Below are 18136 nucleotides of genomic sequence, written 5' to 3'. Positions count from 1 at the left end.
TTCTTTGTTTGAGGGTACACATGTTGGTATTTCCATTCCAATGTCCTTGGAATTTGTTGCAACTGTGAGTGATGAAAGGGGCAGTAATCCATAGGCCTCATGTGTGGACATTCTGTTCATAGAAATTAATGCAGACAGAAACACTGAAATGGCATTTAAAGGTAAATACAAAAGTGCATAATTATAATAATAATAATAATATTGTCAAGTTATTGTCATCAAAATGGAATATAGTTTATTTTTCCTATAACTGTTTGTCCATTTATAGAGTATTTGAATAAGACTGAATAGGATTTGATACATACAACTGGCTGACATAACTGAAGGTGAGGATCCTTGACAATTACCATGCAGTAAGGGTCAACAGATAAACAAGGAGTTAAGTGCCTATGACAAGTGATAAGACTGTTCTATTCTGACACCCAGCCACATCTTTTAAGCGATGACTGGCATCAAAGTGCAAAAGGAAGTGAGAAATACCAAGCCATTGCTGAAGACTCAGTAAAGATAACGATGACCTCTAGAGCAGCACTTAACATTAGGAACGTTATTCTGACACACAGGTATGTGCTTTAAAATTCATTTTGTTCTCACTGGTCATAAAATGAAATCACTGTTACCCATGAATGTGTAATCCCAGCTGGCTGCTTAATTATACTTGTCATGGGATTACACACATATCCCCAAACTGTACTGTTGCCAGAAATGGTAACACTTTATAATAACTTTCATTTATAAATCATTAACAAACATTATAGAATGCTTAACAGATCATTAGTTAATATATATTCACATAGCTAGAAATATGAGATAATGTTCTTGTTAATGTTTACTAATGAACTTACTAAACATTGCCTAATGATTAACATATGATTATTTAATGTAAATTGAAATGCTTACAAATGTCAGTAAACTTTCAGTTCATACCTGATTTTACCAGATTTTGATTTGTTGGTCTTTGTTTGTTGTGTAGACCTCTATTTACACATCTTAACAAATAATCTATTAATTATTTGTTCATGTTTTGCAGTACCCAATCTAAAGTCGAAACTATTCACCATTTGCAAATGTTTATAAATGTTTACTAATCACTGAGCAGTCATCTAGATGGCAAAATGTGTCCCAAAAGACCTGAATTTACCCTATTCACACATCTTTATTAATCATTTGTTCATGTTTTTGCAGTAGCCAATCTAAAGTCGAAACTATTCATCATTTGTAAATGTTTATAAGCGATTACTAATCATTTAGTATCTTTAAGGGCATTGGACTTTTAGCTAATGTAACAAGGTTTGTGTAAAGGGTGGCTGGTTAAGTTTAGCTAAATGCTTGCTAAAGACATAACAGATTGTAATTTTGATGCAAAAAAATGTTTTTATTGCCTCAACTCTCACATTAGTATACTACTCCTCAGCATATCATTAAACAAGATATTCCTTGAATCATAAATAAACAGGGGAAAACAAATCATTTTTAAAAAGAAAATACGTGTTCATTTATCAAAGCAATATAATATAAACAGATTGGACCGTGTTCCCTTATAATAATCAAATTGACCCCTTAAATCTACCCATACCATCAAACCTGTCCCTAACCCTACCTGTATCACTAGCAGCAAAGGTGTTGAGTATTAACACAAGCTTTTAATCATTTTATAACATCTGTTAAAATCATATGTTGAGATTCAATAAGTGCTTGATCATGTTTTGAAAGTTTAATTACATTTGTAAGCATTTTAAGTTACATGAAATAATGATTTGTTAAACATTATCTAATGTTTAATAAGTGTATTAGCAAACATTAACAAGCACATTACCTCACGTTTCTAACTCTTTGAACATATATTAACTTATTGATCCATTAAGCATTATATAATGTTTGTTAATGAGATTTATTCATGAAAATTATTATAAAGTGTTACCAGAATTACAAATACATGCAACTTGTGTATTTAATATGTCCAAAGCAAAAGCTAATGAGACTCTAGAGTCTATAAATATTCCTTATTAGTTTATTACTCTTTCACCCCTCTTGGTGATGCACTTCTCACCTACTCAGCGAGACAAAGGACGAAACTGAGGCCTTTGAGAGATCTGGCCTGAGGTCATTTACATCTAGACAGCATGGTTACATCTAGACATCAAAATAAAAGATTGTTTTAAAAATAACTGGAAAAAAAAAAACTTAGCTTTTGTGTTTCTGTTTTGTAGCAGAATAGCCCTTGGTTGTTTCTACAGGATTTGTCTGTGCACATTTTTGTAATATCTGTACATGAAATGCATCTAAGTATAAAGATGGTCTGGCACATTGAAGTATCAGTGCAGCTGTCTTTTGTTCATTGTTGTCCCATTCCTGTCCAATCTATTTTGAGAACCAAAGGCTTTGTTATATCTCTTTCCATTTTATACATATAGCACTGCTCTCTGCGATACTTAAAACCCCCAATCCCTGCTGTAATGTAGCATGTGCAGTGAAATTCTGCTCAGTACATTGAGTTCACGATGCTTATTGTTTACATTAAAAATGACAACATATGAAAACATGTGGAAATTACAACATGTGAAAAAAGTTACATTGTTACATTGCAGTTACATTGCTTCTCGATTTAGAACTCCATACACTCATATCTCTCATTGAGGCAGTTTAAAAAACACATTGAAACCCAGGGGTTGTGATTTATTATTTTCACTTTCCACAGGGGATGTTTCATTATTAGAGCCCAAAGTTCTATATGTTTGAGGCGCAGCTATAAAAGAGCCTGAGAAACTCTTATATACACTGAGGGATCACTGTGTACCTTTTGATAAATAGAATATACAAATACAAGGGGATACAAATGTTTATTTGTTTTTTTTTGTTTTGTATATTGTGTGGTCAAATTAATAAAACAGTAAATATATGAAGATATGAAATACATTAAATTAAATTCTCAGAAGAGTGCTTGGTTTTGATTATAACAGTATATGATGTGGTAACTTAAAGCAGCACAATAATCTCCATATACACACAAGACAACAGACTAGATACAGAGTGACTTTATTTCATGAACGTGAGGGAAAACAATAGTGGACAGAGAGAAAGGCAAGCAAGGGAAGGTGATTTCGGAAGATTTCCAGGAGACTTCATTCTTCATCAAACCCTTTCTGTGAGAGAAAATGTTGACAAGGGAAAAGGTAGGCTCCATTAGTTACTAAGGAAAGGTATTATAAGCTATTTAATTCTCCTTTAATAAGCCAAATACATTGATGACATAACCTGTACTCAAAGATTTGTGCCCAGTCAGAGGCTCTCTAGAATGAGATTGTCCCTCCCTGTAATAAATATCTACCACTGACTAGAAAGTAGCAAATCAAGGTGCCTGTCATACATATTGGCTATTAAAAGAGTGGGATATGTCCCATGCAAACTGAAATCAAGCAACTTTATGAGCTTTTTAACATTTTAATGAATGATTAATTAATTGTGTCCACTGTACCTTTGGCCCCACATCACGGCTTTTGGCACGTAGTTTGTTCACTTGAGATTCAGCAATATCAGCTCTTTCCTCTACTTCATCTAGTTCATGTTGCAGCTTACGGAATTTGCCAAGGTGAATGTTTGCCTGTTCTTCCTATTACAGGAGGCAATCATGACACATAAGACATCTATACTTTGGACAACACCATCCACAGCAACTCTCTAGTACACCTCTGAATTTCAAGAGCACTTACAGCTTCCTCTGCAGCTCTTTTGTAAGCTTTGACTTTTAGTTGCAGCTTGTCGACCAAATCCTGAAGACGGGCTATGTTTTTGCGGTCCTCTTCAGTCTAGGTTCATACAACTAAAGATTAATTTGGTGTACATTATTTACTCTGATCTTTATTAGACATATACACTTAAATCATCTAATCCCACCTGATACGTAAGTTCCTTGATGCGGCGTTCATATTTACGGATTCCTTTAATAGATTCACTGCTTTTCTTCTGTTCAGCTTCAACTTCACATTCCAGCTCTCTTACCTAGGAGTGATACAGTAGAAGTGCATTAGTCATTGTTTTATTTATGTTGTCTTAAATGAGCAAGAAGTGGACTCTATAATTAACTGTGAACTCACCCTAGCCTCCAGTTTCTGGACTTGTTTCTTGCCTCCCTTCATAGCAATTTGTTCTGCTTCATCCAGGCGGTGCTGCAGGTCCTTAATGGTCTGCTCCATGTTCTTCTTCATACGTTTGATTTTATCCTATTGTATTTTCAGTTTGTCCTTTCACTTTAATTTTTCACTCTAGTGACTATATTGATATTTTTTATATTTTTAGTGTATATATCTATCTATATATATATATATATATATATAAATATATAGACACACAAAGTGAATTATGAAATAGTAACACATTTGTTTTACCTTTAGATGGGCCTGAATAGACTTGAGTTGTTTTTGAGCCTCGGCTGCCTGTCTGTTAGCCTGACTCAGCTGGATCTCCATTTCATTTAGATCTCCTTCCATCTTCTTCTTTATCCGGAGAGCTTCATTCCTGCTACGAGCTTCAGACTCCAAAGCACTTTGCAAGGTGTCTATGGTCCTCTGTAGGTTTCTCTTTGATTGCTCCATTTCCTCATCTTTCTCAGTCAGCTTGCGCTCAATATCAGCCTTTATTTGGTTAAATTCTAGCTGGGCCCTCAGGATTTTACCTTCCTCATGCTCCAGAGAGCCCTGTAATAAACAGAATAAGCTTACTCATGTCATCATTGCACTTCATTTCATATCATTTTTTGTGACCACCCTCCTACCTCAGCTTCTTCCAGAGCAGCTTGTATCTCAGCCTTTTCTTGCTCCAGTTGCTTACGAATCTTCTCCAACTCATGGATTGTCTTCCCACTCTCACCAAGCTGTTCAGTCAGGTCAGAGATCTCCTCTATAGGAAAAATAACATTACCATTTGGACATTACCATACATAATTGTACTTTTGTGCAAGTATGTACAAAATAGCAATGAAGAAACCTTGCAGAATCTTGTTCTCTCTCTTCACGGTCTCCAAGTGATCCAGAGATTCCTCATAGGAGTTCTTCAGCTTGAACAGTTCTGTGCTTAAAGATCTGGCTTCCTTCTGAGAGCTCTCCAATTCACACTGAGACTCCTCATACTTCTGCTTCCATTCAGATAAGACCTGAAAAGAAAATTTTCTTAAATTACATTTTTATAATGATGTTTTTTTAATAATAGTCAAATAATATATATATATTTATTTTTTTATGAATGAAATGGAATGGTGAGGGTGACAAAGGGCATTCAAAGGTCCCATACATCCATTTGTTTTATTTCATAATTCTGATGATTTTACTATTCATCTAAAAAGTGGAAAAGAGTAATAATAAATAATATGTAAGTATGTGCAAACTTTTGACTGGTATAATATATATGTTTCTGAAATATCTTTCTCTCTCTATACGGAAGAATTCATTCGTAATTGAATTCTCATGAATTCAAAAGAATTCAATTATCAGTCTTGTCTAAATGTTGTCTTAGTCTCTTGTTTAAATACTACCTTGTCAAAGTTTCTTTGTTTCTTGTCTAAAGATGCAGCAGCAGTGTTGGCTCTCTCTACATCTACCATCAAATCTTCAATTTCATTCTGAAGTCTGTGTTTAGTCTTTTCAAGGGAAGAGCATTTAGCATTTACTGCCTCCACGGCCTCCTCAGCCTCCTGCAAACGCTGAGCCAGTTTCTTCCTGCATGGAAGTAATTAAAAGAACAGACTATTGAAAATTAGCAGATAAAATGAGCTGAGCCTTCACTTCACTGGCGTAAGTAGGATGGGGCAGTCAATGCTGGGTCTTTTTGAGTGGGACCCAATATTCAGTACATTCATGTCCATAGAGATATAATGGTTTCCTATCTTACTTGGCTTCCTCCAGCTCCTCAGTCCTCTGGATGGCATCAGTTTCATACTTTGCTCTCCACTGAGCCACCTCAGTATTAGCTTTAGACATGCTTCTCTGTAGCTCTGCTTTGGCCTCCTGCTCCTCCTCAAACTGCTCTCTGAGCAGATCTGTGTCATGCCGAGCTGACTGCAGTGCATGGGCGAGAGCATTCTTCGCCTGGAAAAGATTTGTTTGATTACTTTGTTATATAAGATTACAAATTACAAGTACAAGCAGTAGTAGAAATATAGGAGATGTGGACAAGTATATGTTACCTTTATTTCCTCATCTAACTGCCTTTTCAGGTCTTCCAGTTGTTGACTAAAGGAGTTCTTACCCCTTGTCAGCTGAGAGATTAATGATTCCTTTTCTTCTAACCGCCTTGCATATTCATCTAATGTATTGAAAGAAACAGGCAAAAAAAAAAAAAAACAGTTATCATACAATTATCACCCTTTTATAGTTACAACAAAATTCTTCATTTACCATTTTCTGCCTGGAGCTTTGCCCTCTGGGTTGTAAAGTCATTGAGGGACCTTTGATTTTCCTCACACTTGTTTCGGAATTCATTGAGTTGATCTTCCAGAGTTCTGTTAACTTTCTCCATATTTGTCTATTTAGATAAATTGCATTAGTACAGACATAAGAAAGAGGTTTAAAAAAAAAAACATAATTAAAGACTCTTATGCTAATGACACGTTTAAAGGCTGAATGGAATCTTGCCATCTTTCCCCCCCCAAAAAAAGGAAGAGAAACCTTGTTTTTTCACCTTGGACTTGACAATGTGCTCCATGCTGGAGACCACATCATCCAGCTCGAGTCTAAGTTCACTTTTTTCCTTTTCCAGTTTTTGTTTGACTCTCTGCAGATTGTCTATCTGCTCTCCCAAATCTGCCACACTGTCGGCTTGTTTCTTTCTTCTGTTCAGCTTCAACTTCACATTCCAGCTCTCTTACCTAGGAGTGATACAGTAGAAGTGCATTAGTCATTGTTTTATTTATGTTGTCTTAAATGAGCAAGAAGTGGACTCTATAATTAACTGTGAACTCACCCTAGCCTCCAGTTTCTGGACTTGTTTCTTGCCTCCCTTCATAGCAATTTGTTCTGCTTCATCCAGGCGGTGCTGCAGGTCCTTAATGGTCTGCTCCATGTTCTTCTTCATACGTTCCAGGTGAGCACTTGTGTCCTGCTCCTTCTTCAACTCCTCAGCCATCATGGCAGCATCAGTGATGGCCTTCTTAGCCTTTTCCTCTGCATTCCTGCATTCTTGCACTGCCTCTTCCACCTCACTCTGAAGTTGGGATGTGTCAGTCTCCAGCTTCTTCTTCTGGTTTATGAGACTGGTGTTCTATATATGAAATTTTGAAAATGTGTGTTACAATGACCGTTTATCATATAACCTTACAACAAATATCCATAAAGACTCTTAATGATTTACCTGAGAATGCAGAAGCTGTACTCTCTCAGTGACATCCAGCAGCTCTTGCTCAGAAAGTTTGCGTCCACGCTCCGTTTGTTCCAGAACTGCCCTAAGCTCCTCCAGTTCAGCCTGAAGCAAGGTATTACGTCTCTCCACAATGGCAGTGTTCTCCTTCAGATCATCATTGGCTCGAAGAGAGTCGTCCAGCTGAAGCTTCTCAAGATTTGCCTGAACAAAGTATATAATTTAGGAAGAAAATTACTTTCCAGCAAGAAGCAAATTTAAATTCTTATTTATGACTACTTGTATTAACAATACCTTCGTCTTAACAACATGTTCCATGTTTGAGACCACATCATCCAGCTCGAGTCTGAGTTCACTTTTTTCCTTTTCCAGTTTTTGTTTGACTCTCTGCAGATTGTCTATCTGCTCTCCCAAATCTGCCACACTGTCGGCTTGTTTCTTCCTCAGTGTGGCAGCAGTGGCCTCGTGCTGCAGAGTGGCCTCTTCAAGGTCTCTGCGAAGTTTCTGAAACTCTGCCTCTCGTTTCTTATTCATCTCAATCTGAGCAGATGTAGCTCCTCCAGCCTCCTCCAGTCTCTCACTGATCTCCTCCAGCTCTCTGGCTAAATCTGCTCTCTGTTTCTCCACCTTGGCTCTGGCAGCTCTTTCTGCCTCAAGCTCTTCCTCCAGCTCCTCAACCCGAGCCTAGCACAAAGCAGAAGTTGAGTTTTTTTTTTCTCCAAAATGCACAGTGCATTGATCAACAGAACAGATTCAATCATATGGTCATATAAAGTACCTGCAGCTCCTTAAGTTTCTTTTGTAGTTGGATAATTATGTTTTGGTCATCGTCAATTTTACTGTTGAGCTGACTGATTTCAAAGTCTTTTCTGAAAATGAAATTATGGCCTTTAAATCATTAGGATATTAAAACATTTAAAACAACAATAATATACTAATAAAGTAGTTGGTCTTACTTCTTCAGTCGTTCTTCCAGCTGCTGTTTGTCATTCTCTAGGTCCATTAGGCTCTCCTGGGTTAACTTCAGATCTCCTTCAAGTTTCCTCTTGGCTCTTTCTAGATCCATTCGGATTTTCTTTTCTTGCTCTAGAGATCCCTCAAGCTAACAGATTTAACAAATGCTGAAACAAATATGCTACAACAACAAAATAATACTTAATAATAATAATAATTACTCACATCATCCACTTGCTGCTCTAGCTTAGCTTTTGCCTTGGTGAGGGTGTTGACTTTGTCCTCCTCGCTTTGCAGGTCATCCAGTGTCTGCTGATGAGCTTCCTGCAAGGCTTTCTTCTCCTTGGTTAGTTTGGCAATGATATCATCTAAAGCTGCCATTTCCTCTGTCAGGTTCTTCACCTGTGTATATGAAGCTAATATTAGTTAAAACTTTTATGAGAGATGGGCATTCCTTTTCACAGTTAATTGCTGTTTGTATTAAACCTTGTTCTCAGTAGCATGCTTCTCTTTCTCCACTTTAGCCAGAGTCAGCTCCAGATCATCACTATCTTTCTTCAGCTCAGAGCACTCATCCTCCAGCTTCCTCTTCTTGGCTGTCAGTTCAGCATTGATTTCTTCCTCATCTTCCAGTCTCTCAGTTGTCTCTTTGAGTTTAGCTTCAAGCTGGATTTTGCTCTTGATCAGACCCTCACACCTCTCCTCAGCATCTGAGAGATTCTCAGATTCCTGTTAGGAAAATAGATTGCTATTTCTTTGGAAACCATTTTGTTCCATTTTAATGGAGATAAAATTAAGTTAATTCAAGTAGGTATACACCTGTGTATATGAAGCTAATATTAGTTAAAACTTTTATGAGAGATGGGCATTCCTTTTCACAGTTAATTGCTGTTTGTATTAAACCTTGTTCTCAGTAGCATGCTTCTCTTTCTCCACTTTAGCCAGAGTCAGCTCCAGATCATCAATATCTTTCTTCAGCTCAGAGCACTCATCCTCCAGCTTCCTCTTCTTAGCTGTCAGCTCTGCGTTCATCTCCTCCTCATCCTCAAGTCGCTCTGTGAGCTCTTTGGTTTTAGCCTCCATCTGAATCTTATTTTTGATCAGACCTTCACACCTCTCTTCAGCATCACAGAGATTATCTTGTTCCTGTTTGCATTGAAAAGATTCAAAAGATTCATGCAAACTATACATATTACTGTTTATTCCAATCCTTTATACATGAAGTTTTACAAACATACTGCCTGCACTTGCAGTTGGAGGTCATTCTTTTCTTGAAGAAGAGTAACCATTTTTTCCTCAAGTTCTTTTCTACGAGCCTCAGACTTTGCATAGGCTTCCTTGAGCTTCAAGAACTCCTCTTTCATATTGGCCATTTCCTTTTCTGCTTCAGCAGATCTCAGTAATGGTTTAATTTTAAAGAAGAGTTTCATCCAGGGCCAATTCTTGACACTCATGAATGCACGTACATTCCACTGAATCACTAGCAAGGCATCCCTTTTTTATTTGCGGAGAATGCATAAAAAATACAATCAAACAACATTTAAAATTCAACAGCACATATAAACACACATTGCTAGTTTAAGTAAAGTAATGTATGGGATAATTGTTACCTGCGTTCTACCATCTTTTGGTATTCAACCCTTGAAAGAAGACCTCGAGACCTAGCTTGAATTCCAGTGATTATTTTTGATAGACGCTCATCTCTCATCTCCTCCAATTGGCCAAGAAGACCAGCCTTAAAAAATACCTAAAATAATAACAGACATTATGTTCACAACCTTTTTATTTTACAGCATTTTGCATACTCCCAGAAGGTGGCCTTACAAGACTTACCTTAGTGTGTCCAAACCTGTACTGCTGGTGGTCTATCTCAAGAGAACCCAGCAGTTTCTCTGCTCCTTTCTTGCTGTCTATGAACTGTCCCTCAGGGATAGCTGCAGGGTTTAAGATCCGATATCTGCAGAATCACAGAATGAAGTAGTTACAAATTAAACAAGTTTTGCAGTAACTTCTGGTCTTTTTTCTTTCTTTCTTTCTTTCTTTTGGTACCTCTGTTTGAAATCTCCATACAGGATTCTATTGGGGAAGCCTTTTCTGCAAATTCTGATGCCCTCCAGTACACCGTTACAGCGCAGTTGATGCATGACCAAAGGGTTCTCCATCGCACCAGGAGTCTTTGTCTCATTGGGGATGATGCACCGTACAAAGTGAGGATGAGTTGATCTCAGGTTCGTCATTAGCTTGTTGAGATTCTCCTGTAAGCAAACACTTGTTGGCATATTTGACTAGGAAAGAACAAATAGTTTTTAGGTATCGGCAGCCTTTGATATACCCTGTGAAGTGCAGACACTGTCTGGAATGATGACCCTTTCTTCTTCTTTTCTTTTTTCCCACTTGTACCATCAGCCATGACTGGACAAAATATAAATCAAAGGTTTGAGTTTTGTAAATTAGGAGTTATTCATAAAAGTTTAATGACTGAGCTAAAATGCCACAAGAGTTCCTTGGCACAGTATGGACACTATTGCTTTATAGCTTGATTTTGACATATCACATGACCTCACATTACTTTAAATTAGATGGCACTTTAAATTGATAGTGTAATTTTTTGTAAAGACATTACAAGCACACCTGAATCTGTACTTGCATAGTTGGCAAAAAGATAAGACAACAACTTCAGTGAGGACTTCTGGTACAATCCAACCACAGTTTCATTGAGAGGGTCCTTATTCTTCACTAGCCAGTTGTTGATGTTGTAGTCCACTATACCAGCATAGTGAACCAGGGCAAAGTGAGCCTCTGGCTTGCCCTTCACAAGCCTGGGTTTCTGGAAGTTGCTTGATTTCCCAAGGTGATTATCATAAAGCTTTGCTTTAAATGTTGCATCACTAGCTTTGGGAAACATGCACTCCTCTTCAAGGATGGACATGATGCCCATTGGCTGAAGGAATCAGGAATATGGAGGAATGGTGAAGTCAAAGAAACGCATATATAATTTAATTGAAATGCTTGTTGTAAAACTTGTTGTAGTAATTTTTGCTTACTTTCTCAATGAGATCGATGCAGGCCTGCAAATCCATACCGAAGTCAATGAACACCCATTCAATCCCTTCTTTCTTGTACTCCTCTTGTTCCAGCACAAACATGTGATGGTTGAAAAACTGTTGCAGTTTCTCATTGGTAAAGTTGATGCAGAGTTGCTCAAAGGTGTTGAACTGTAAATGAATTTGTAAAAGCATCAGTTTTATGTTTGAAAAATATAGATACTTGAAATGCTGAAGAGTAATTTATTGTGTGTTAAGCTGAGCATTCAGTTCTCACTTCAAAGATCTCAAAGCCAGCAATGTCCAGCACTCCAATAAAGTATTGTCGAGGCTGCTTTGTCTCTAGAGACTGATTGATTCTCATCACCATCCAGAGGAACATTTTCTCATACACTGCTTTTGATAAGGCACCAACAGCATAGTTTACCTGAAATAATCAACGCATAAAAGTTTTGTTTTATTGCTTTTTCATTCTCTCATTGTTGTCAGCTGGAATTATGACTACTGACCTGCTGGACATTTTGTCCCTTGGTTACCCACTCATTTCCAACTTTGACCCTTGGATGACATAGACCCTTGATGAGGTCAGCAGAATTCAGACCCATTAGATATGCTGCTTTGTCAGTATCTGTAAATCAAGATTCCTTACATAAAGCATGACTGCTATTCACACACTGTAAAAAATGACCGTGAGTTTAACGGTAAAAGACTGTAAAAATGCTACAGTAAAAACCTGTTAAATGATTAACAGTCAATTCCCCGACTATATATGGTGAAAAACTGTATTGGACATTACATGTAATTTTACGGTAGTATACCGTTTTTGGAAGTGAAAAAGACTGTATAATTTACAGTGAATAACCGTAAATTGACATTCCCAGGATTCCCTGCGTTACATTTCAAATTTTATGTTTTTTTGTTGAAATAACTGTTTCTTCTTAGTTTTTTCTTATCATTTTTGTATATTAGGGTTGTATGTTACACCTAATGTTGTTAAATTTATGTTTATTGCATTATATCAGTTTCATGTTTGTTACCATGATAGTGTTTGTGTGAATGACACTGTGCACCTTCTATATATGTTATTATTTAAAAGCTGCTTGGTTGCTACTGTATTTTTTACAGTAAAATTCCAGCAACCACAGCTGCCGGTTTTTTACCGTAAATTTTATGGAATTTTTTTTTACAGTGCATGCTCTTCATGACATTTGAATTTATTGCATTTTGCTGTAAGCTTTCATTCCTTACCTTCAGTTCCATCAGCTTCTGCTTGTTCCTCTCGCTGCTTCTGCTTGAACTTCATGTTGCCGTAGTGCATAATGGCTCCAGTCAGCTTGTACACAGAGTTCTTTTCATCTTGTGTAAAGCCCAATATATCAAAGGCACTCTGTGAAAGTAGAAAACTTGGGTATTTGACTGACTTAAAGCATGACATTACTATTACGGGGCCAAATATCATCATGGTTTTTAACCAAATCTAATGACAATATACTCACATCGGTTGCCAATAACTCCTCAGTATCATCAATGGAAAGAACTGTGGTCTCTCCCTGAGAGATGAATGAGTAGTCATAGGGGTTTGCTGTCACTAGTAACATCTCTGTTTATACAGTTTCAGTAGAAGTGAGAGAGTAAAAGATTACAAGTCTATCTATGTTTTGAATTGATTGAGTATGAGGTTGCTTAATTTGCTCACCAAGGATCTCAGGTTTTTTGTTGGATAAGATTTGATAGAAGATGTGATAGTCTCTCTCAGCCTTTAACTGAAAGGTCACACGGGACTTCTCCAGGAGATCTGTACAGATAGAAAGAACGTAGTTTTATAATGTACAAGTAGTACACATTAATATATCATTTACATTTTCACTTAATAAAAAATAAGATTGTTTGTGAAAAGATAGCAAAGACATACATGTTTCAATGTCAGCAGATGCCAGTTTCCCCCTTGTATCAAAGTGAATTCGAATAAATTTTCCCTATAAAAATATGTAGAAGAGCCATCTTACACCATCTTGCATAAAATTGACTAAGCCCTGCAATTTTGATTTAGTACACATTCACTTACAAATCTTGAGGAGTTGTCATTTCTGATGGTCTTAGCATTACCAAAAGCCTCCAAGGCAGGGTTAGCCTGGATGATTTGATCCTCCAGGGTTCCCTAGATGAGAAGATCAAACCACAAAAGAAGGTGAAACATATTTAAAACAGTTTGCATTAAAAGCTTTGTCAACAGATCTATATTTGTCCCTTCATTAAAGTGGAACCTTGTTCTGAGCAGATGGGTCCTTCTTCCCCCCACTTGCTGCAATGCTGGCAAAGTACTGAATTACTCTTTTAGTGTTCACAGTCTTCCCAGCTCCAGACTCTCCACTAAAGTCATAAAAACAGTATTATTATGAGAAATGGATGACATGACCACAATGTCCATATCTCAGCATCCTGAATGATTGCGTGTTCTGAATTTGCAGGGTGTCGATGTCCATTTTATTTTTCACAAATCCTTTGTGATATAGTAATATAACAGTTTTAGAGTCCACTTTCATTGTATGGACAAGAGAAGCCTAGACATTCTACAAGATGTCTTTGTAGAAATAGTAGCCATATGGGTTTTAGTGACAAGTAGATGAGTAAATTATACAATTTTCATTTTTGAGTAAACTATCCCTTTAATACATTGCCAAAAGATTACTGCATCTATGCAAAGTTACTCATATAAACAGAAGTACAGAAGACTTCTTTGTACTCTTAACAAAAGTAGTAATATAGTGTTTTTGTATGCTCTGTGTTTTGTCACTTACGTGATAAGAATAGACTGGTTTTCTCTGTCTGTACAAGGAGAGAATAACAGAAATATAGATTTTTGGTTTTGATTTTATTGGTGCTTATTTCAAGATTTGTGTATTTTATCATTTTTGTTTGGTTTTGGTTATTTTTGTGAGTATCACCTGCCAACATGTACTGGTAGGCGTTATCAGAGATGGAATAGATATGCGGAGGAGCTTCACTCCTCTTCTTCCCTCTATAGGCTACAACCACCTCCTGATTGTACACCGGCAGCCACTTGTAAGGGTTGACAGTGACACAGAACAGCCCGGAGTAGGTCTGTATAACAGGAAAGGTAGTAGAATTTTCAAATAAAAGTAAAGGTTTGGTTTCAAAGAAGCAGCTGAGACTCCTGTATACTCACATAGATCATCCATGCTGCATAGCGTTCTTTGAGGTTATACAGCACAGCTGGCTCATGGAGAAAAGTCAGCATTGCCATGTCTTCAATTTTATCAAATTTGGGAGGATTCTGTTGCAGAATTTCACTATCTTTGACAGTGACAGTCTGTACAAATAAAGGAAAACTGAAAACCCCAAGAGAACTGGAAGAGGACTGTGAAATTGTGATGGAAATATCAATGGCAAATTAAATTAAATAAAAATGTATATTTTTTAAAACATAAATGTATAAAATTATACATTTGAACTTTGATTAAAAAAAATTTCAGATAACATGATGATGATGTGGGTTTAGCCAACAACAAGGTTTGTCAAAAAATTTGGTTTAGATGATTCTTTACTTAACTGTACAATGTTCAGCATAAATATTGTTAATCTGTTCAATGCCTATTTTGAGAATTTGAGAATTCAAGACTCCTTAAAAATGCAACCATATATTATATGTTTTATATATCTATGTAAAAGGAGTTAATATCAGCAATGATCTCGGATCATATTACAATATCAAAATTATGTAGTGGCCGATCAAACATTCACAGAAGCTTTGGTGTTTACTTTTTTCACAAGTTCATAACAGATGGAAAATTGTGTTCTTTTTTCCACTGACCTTCCCTCCCTGTGTCTCCACAGTGACTTTGTCACCCTCTCGACTTATGATGGTGGCTTTAACAAACTCCTCCACTGGATCCATCACAAAGCATTCCTTCTTTAAGTCGAAGGGTTTAGTTTGTGCCTCTAGACGCTCCTTATCAGACTTCCGCAGGTAAGAGGCTGCGGCCCCAAAAACTGCCATTTGAGCATCACCCATAGTTAACCTTCAATTGTAAAAAACAAGAACTTGTTAGAATGCAGTTTAAGTCATTTTCAATCTTAACAAATGCTTGCATCACCAACATAAATTACCAAGGTTATTGACAGACAGCAGATGCTAATGGAGGCTCCAGGCGTTTGTGATTCCACCTAAAATACAGAGAAAAATATACCCAGAAACTATATGTAATGATAAATTTAACATAAAAACATTACAGCAATAGCACAATACACATAGTTCTAGGAAAGAACACTCACACGAAAACCCACTAGGACCGATGGACAGTATGGCGAGATTCAGCACAATAGCAGAGATGGGATTTATAACCTCGATTGCCCTAACCCTATAAGGCCAAGGACAGGTGACCTGCGAGCCCCCCTCCTGGCATAAGCACATCAAACACACTAAAACAAGCCAATCTTTAGGTGCCCTGGCACTTAGAGGAGCACCATTGTGAGAGTTCGGGCTGATGGCCAGGAATGCTGAATATCTTTCATGTGAGTCACAGGAATACATATTCTCCATCCCTTATTCTTTGGCCCTTCACCTATCACTCACTCATTTATTTATCTAGGCCCCTCGCTTATCTGTAGTTTTCAGTGGTCCAGACCAGAACACTGTGTTTCAAAGGTGTGGGGGTCTGGCCTTTCCTCAGGGCAGCATCCACTATGCTGATACTGTGGTTAAATCAAGCCAAGTGCTTTAGTCCTTTAGTTTCCATCCCTCCCCTCTTGTGCCCCACCCTGTCAGCTGAACGGGCCCAGCATCAGCTTTAGACTGCCGTACTCCAGAGAACTCAAGCTCACGTGGACACATCCAAGCGCACAGCAAACTATCCAAGGTCACATTTGCAGTGCAATGGAGCAAAAGCTATAATATGCCAAATTACTTAACAACTTATGGTACTACACAGCAGGACTGTGCAAAATTCTTTTCATTATATGAGATGAAATATAAAGTGAATTGGCCACACAGGAAGTTAATTTAGAATGACATCTAATATATTTTTACAAAGTCATACAGATTTTGAACGAAAAGAGGGTGAGTAAATGATGACAGAATTTTGATGACACTATACATAGTCATAATCCTTCTCAAGACATGTATAATGTTACGAAAGATATCTATTTCAAATGAGTGCTTTTTTAAACTTTCTATTAATCAAAGAATCCTGAAAAAGAAATCAAGCAGCACAACTGTTTTCAACATTTATAACATTATGAAATGTTACATGAGCACCAAATCAGCATATTAAAATGATTTCTAAAGGATCATGCGACACTGAAAACTGGAGTAATGGCTGCTGAAAATTCAGCTTCGTTATCAAAGGAATGAATTACATTTAAAAAAATAGAAAAGAGTTGTATTAATTTTTTTAATAATATTTCACAATATTATTGTTTTACTGTACTTCTGATCAAATATGATAAATGCCCTGGTGAGCATAAGAGACTTTAAAACAACAACAACAACTAATCTTACTCCAAACTTTTTGGAATGATAAAGCAATCACCCAGTTTCTTTAAGATGGTCTAAGATTCTGTTTTTGACATGACAAAATTCAGCATCCTATAGCAATAACATTGCCTTTGCATTGTTTTGTACTGGTACTGGAAAATATGTGAATTTTGAAATAGAAAAGCTTCATCAGAGGCTATGGTATAGCATCCAGGGATATGGTGGCAGGCAGGGGTGCTGATGATTCTTGTTAACAGGGATTATCAGGAGACGTCACTATTGCAGCAGATTCCCAGCCAACTTGGTATGTTCACCAGAGACACTTTTCAACACCTTGTCATGTTCCTGTCACTGCAGAGCAGAGGTAATGACGTTTATTATGGCTAAACTCAGCAAACTGTAGGTTGGATCTGTCAACTGTGATTATATTTTATATACAGATATTTAATCAATACTGGACATCCCTCTGAACTGACTCTTAAGCAGGTAATGTTTTAATATTCATCTTTAAACATTTAAAAACTGAATAACCTTTTACAATAAGGTTTTTTTAATTTTCTATAATTTATGAATATACGTGTTAGTTTAAATGTTATAAATGTATTAGTATATGTAGAAATTAAAATATTAAAATATTAAATATAATACATCACTATAGTCAAGTCAAGTCACCTTTATTTGTATAGCACTTTATACAATACTAATTGTGTCAAAGCAGCTTTACAGTGTAAATCAGGAAAACAGTTTGTCGATAATGAAAGAGAACAATAGTAAACAATCAGTTTATCAGCTAAAGTCAGTTCATTGATGAAATAGTAATTAATATATAGTAATTAATAAATCATTATAAAACTTAAAAATGCTGTAAAATTATTGCTCATTATTAGTTATATTAAATTAGTACATATTAACTATTTTATTAACTAATGTTAATCTATTCAACCTTAAGTTTTACTCAAACGAGATAGAAAAAAAGAGGCCTACCTATGTTTTCTTAAAGGAGTAATAACATGTAAGCACATCCATCATTCTGGCTTCAACAAGAGACAGCTGTGATAAAAGTAGTTATTTAAAAGGTTTCTGACAGCATTAAGCAGGGGATAACTAGGTGCTAGATGTAACATGCATTTGGTGGCTATTAGCCGTATTCTGCATTCTTCATTCCTGAGAGGTCTCACAGTCACACCATTCCTTGAACAGCACACAGACACAATAGACTACTAATATATGGCTGTCAAACAGTCCTAATATTTATTTCCAAACAAAAAGTAACAGGATAACAGGTTGTCATAACAAT

At 36.6% G+C, this 18136-nt stretch overlaps 1 pseudogene; it reads right to left on the bottom strand.

Annotated features, from left to right (window-relative positions):
- Nucleotides 1-3035: 3035 nt before the first annotated feature.
- Nucleotides 3036-15667, bottom strand: LOC107718077 (myosin-7-like; annotated as a pseudogene).
- Nucleotides 15668-18136: the final 2469 nt, after the last annotated feature.

This window comes from Sinocyclocheilus rhinocerous, unplaced genomic scaffold (assembly GCF_001515625.1).
Source record: "Sinocyclocheilus rhinocerous isolate Xijiao unplaced genomic scaffold, SAMN03320098_v1.1 scaffold480, whole genome shotgun sequence".
NCBI classification, from domain to species: domain Eukaryota; kingdom Metazoa; phylum Chordata; class Actinopteri; order Cypriniformes; family Cyprinidae; genus Sinocyclocheilus; species Sinocyclocheilus rhinocerous.
Note: the sequence above shows the minus strand (reverse complement) of the source record. Positions and strands in the feature narration are given on the sequence as shown.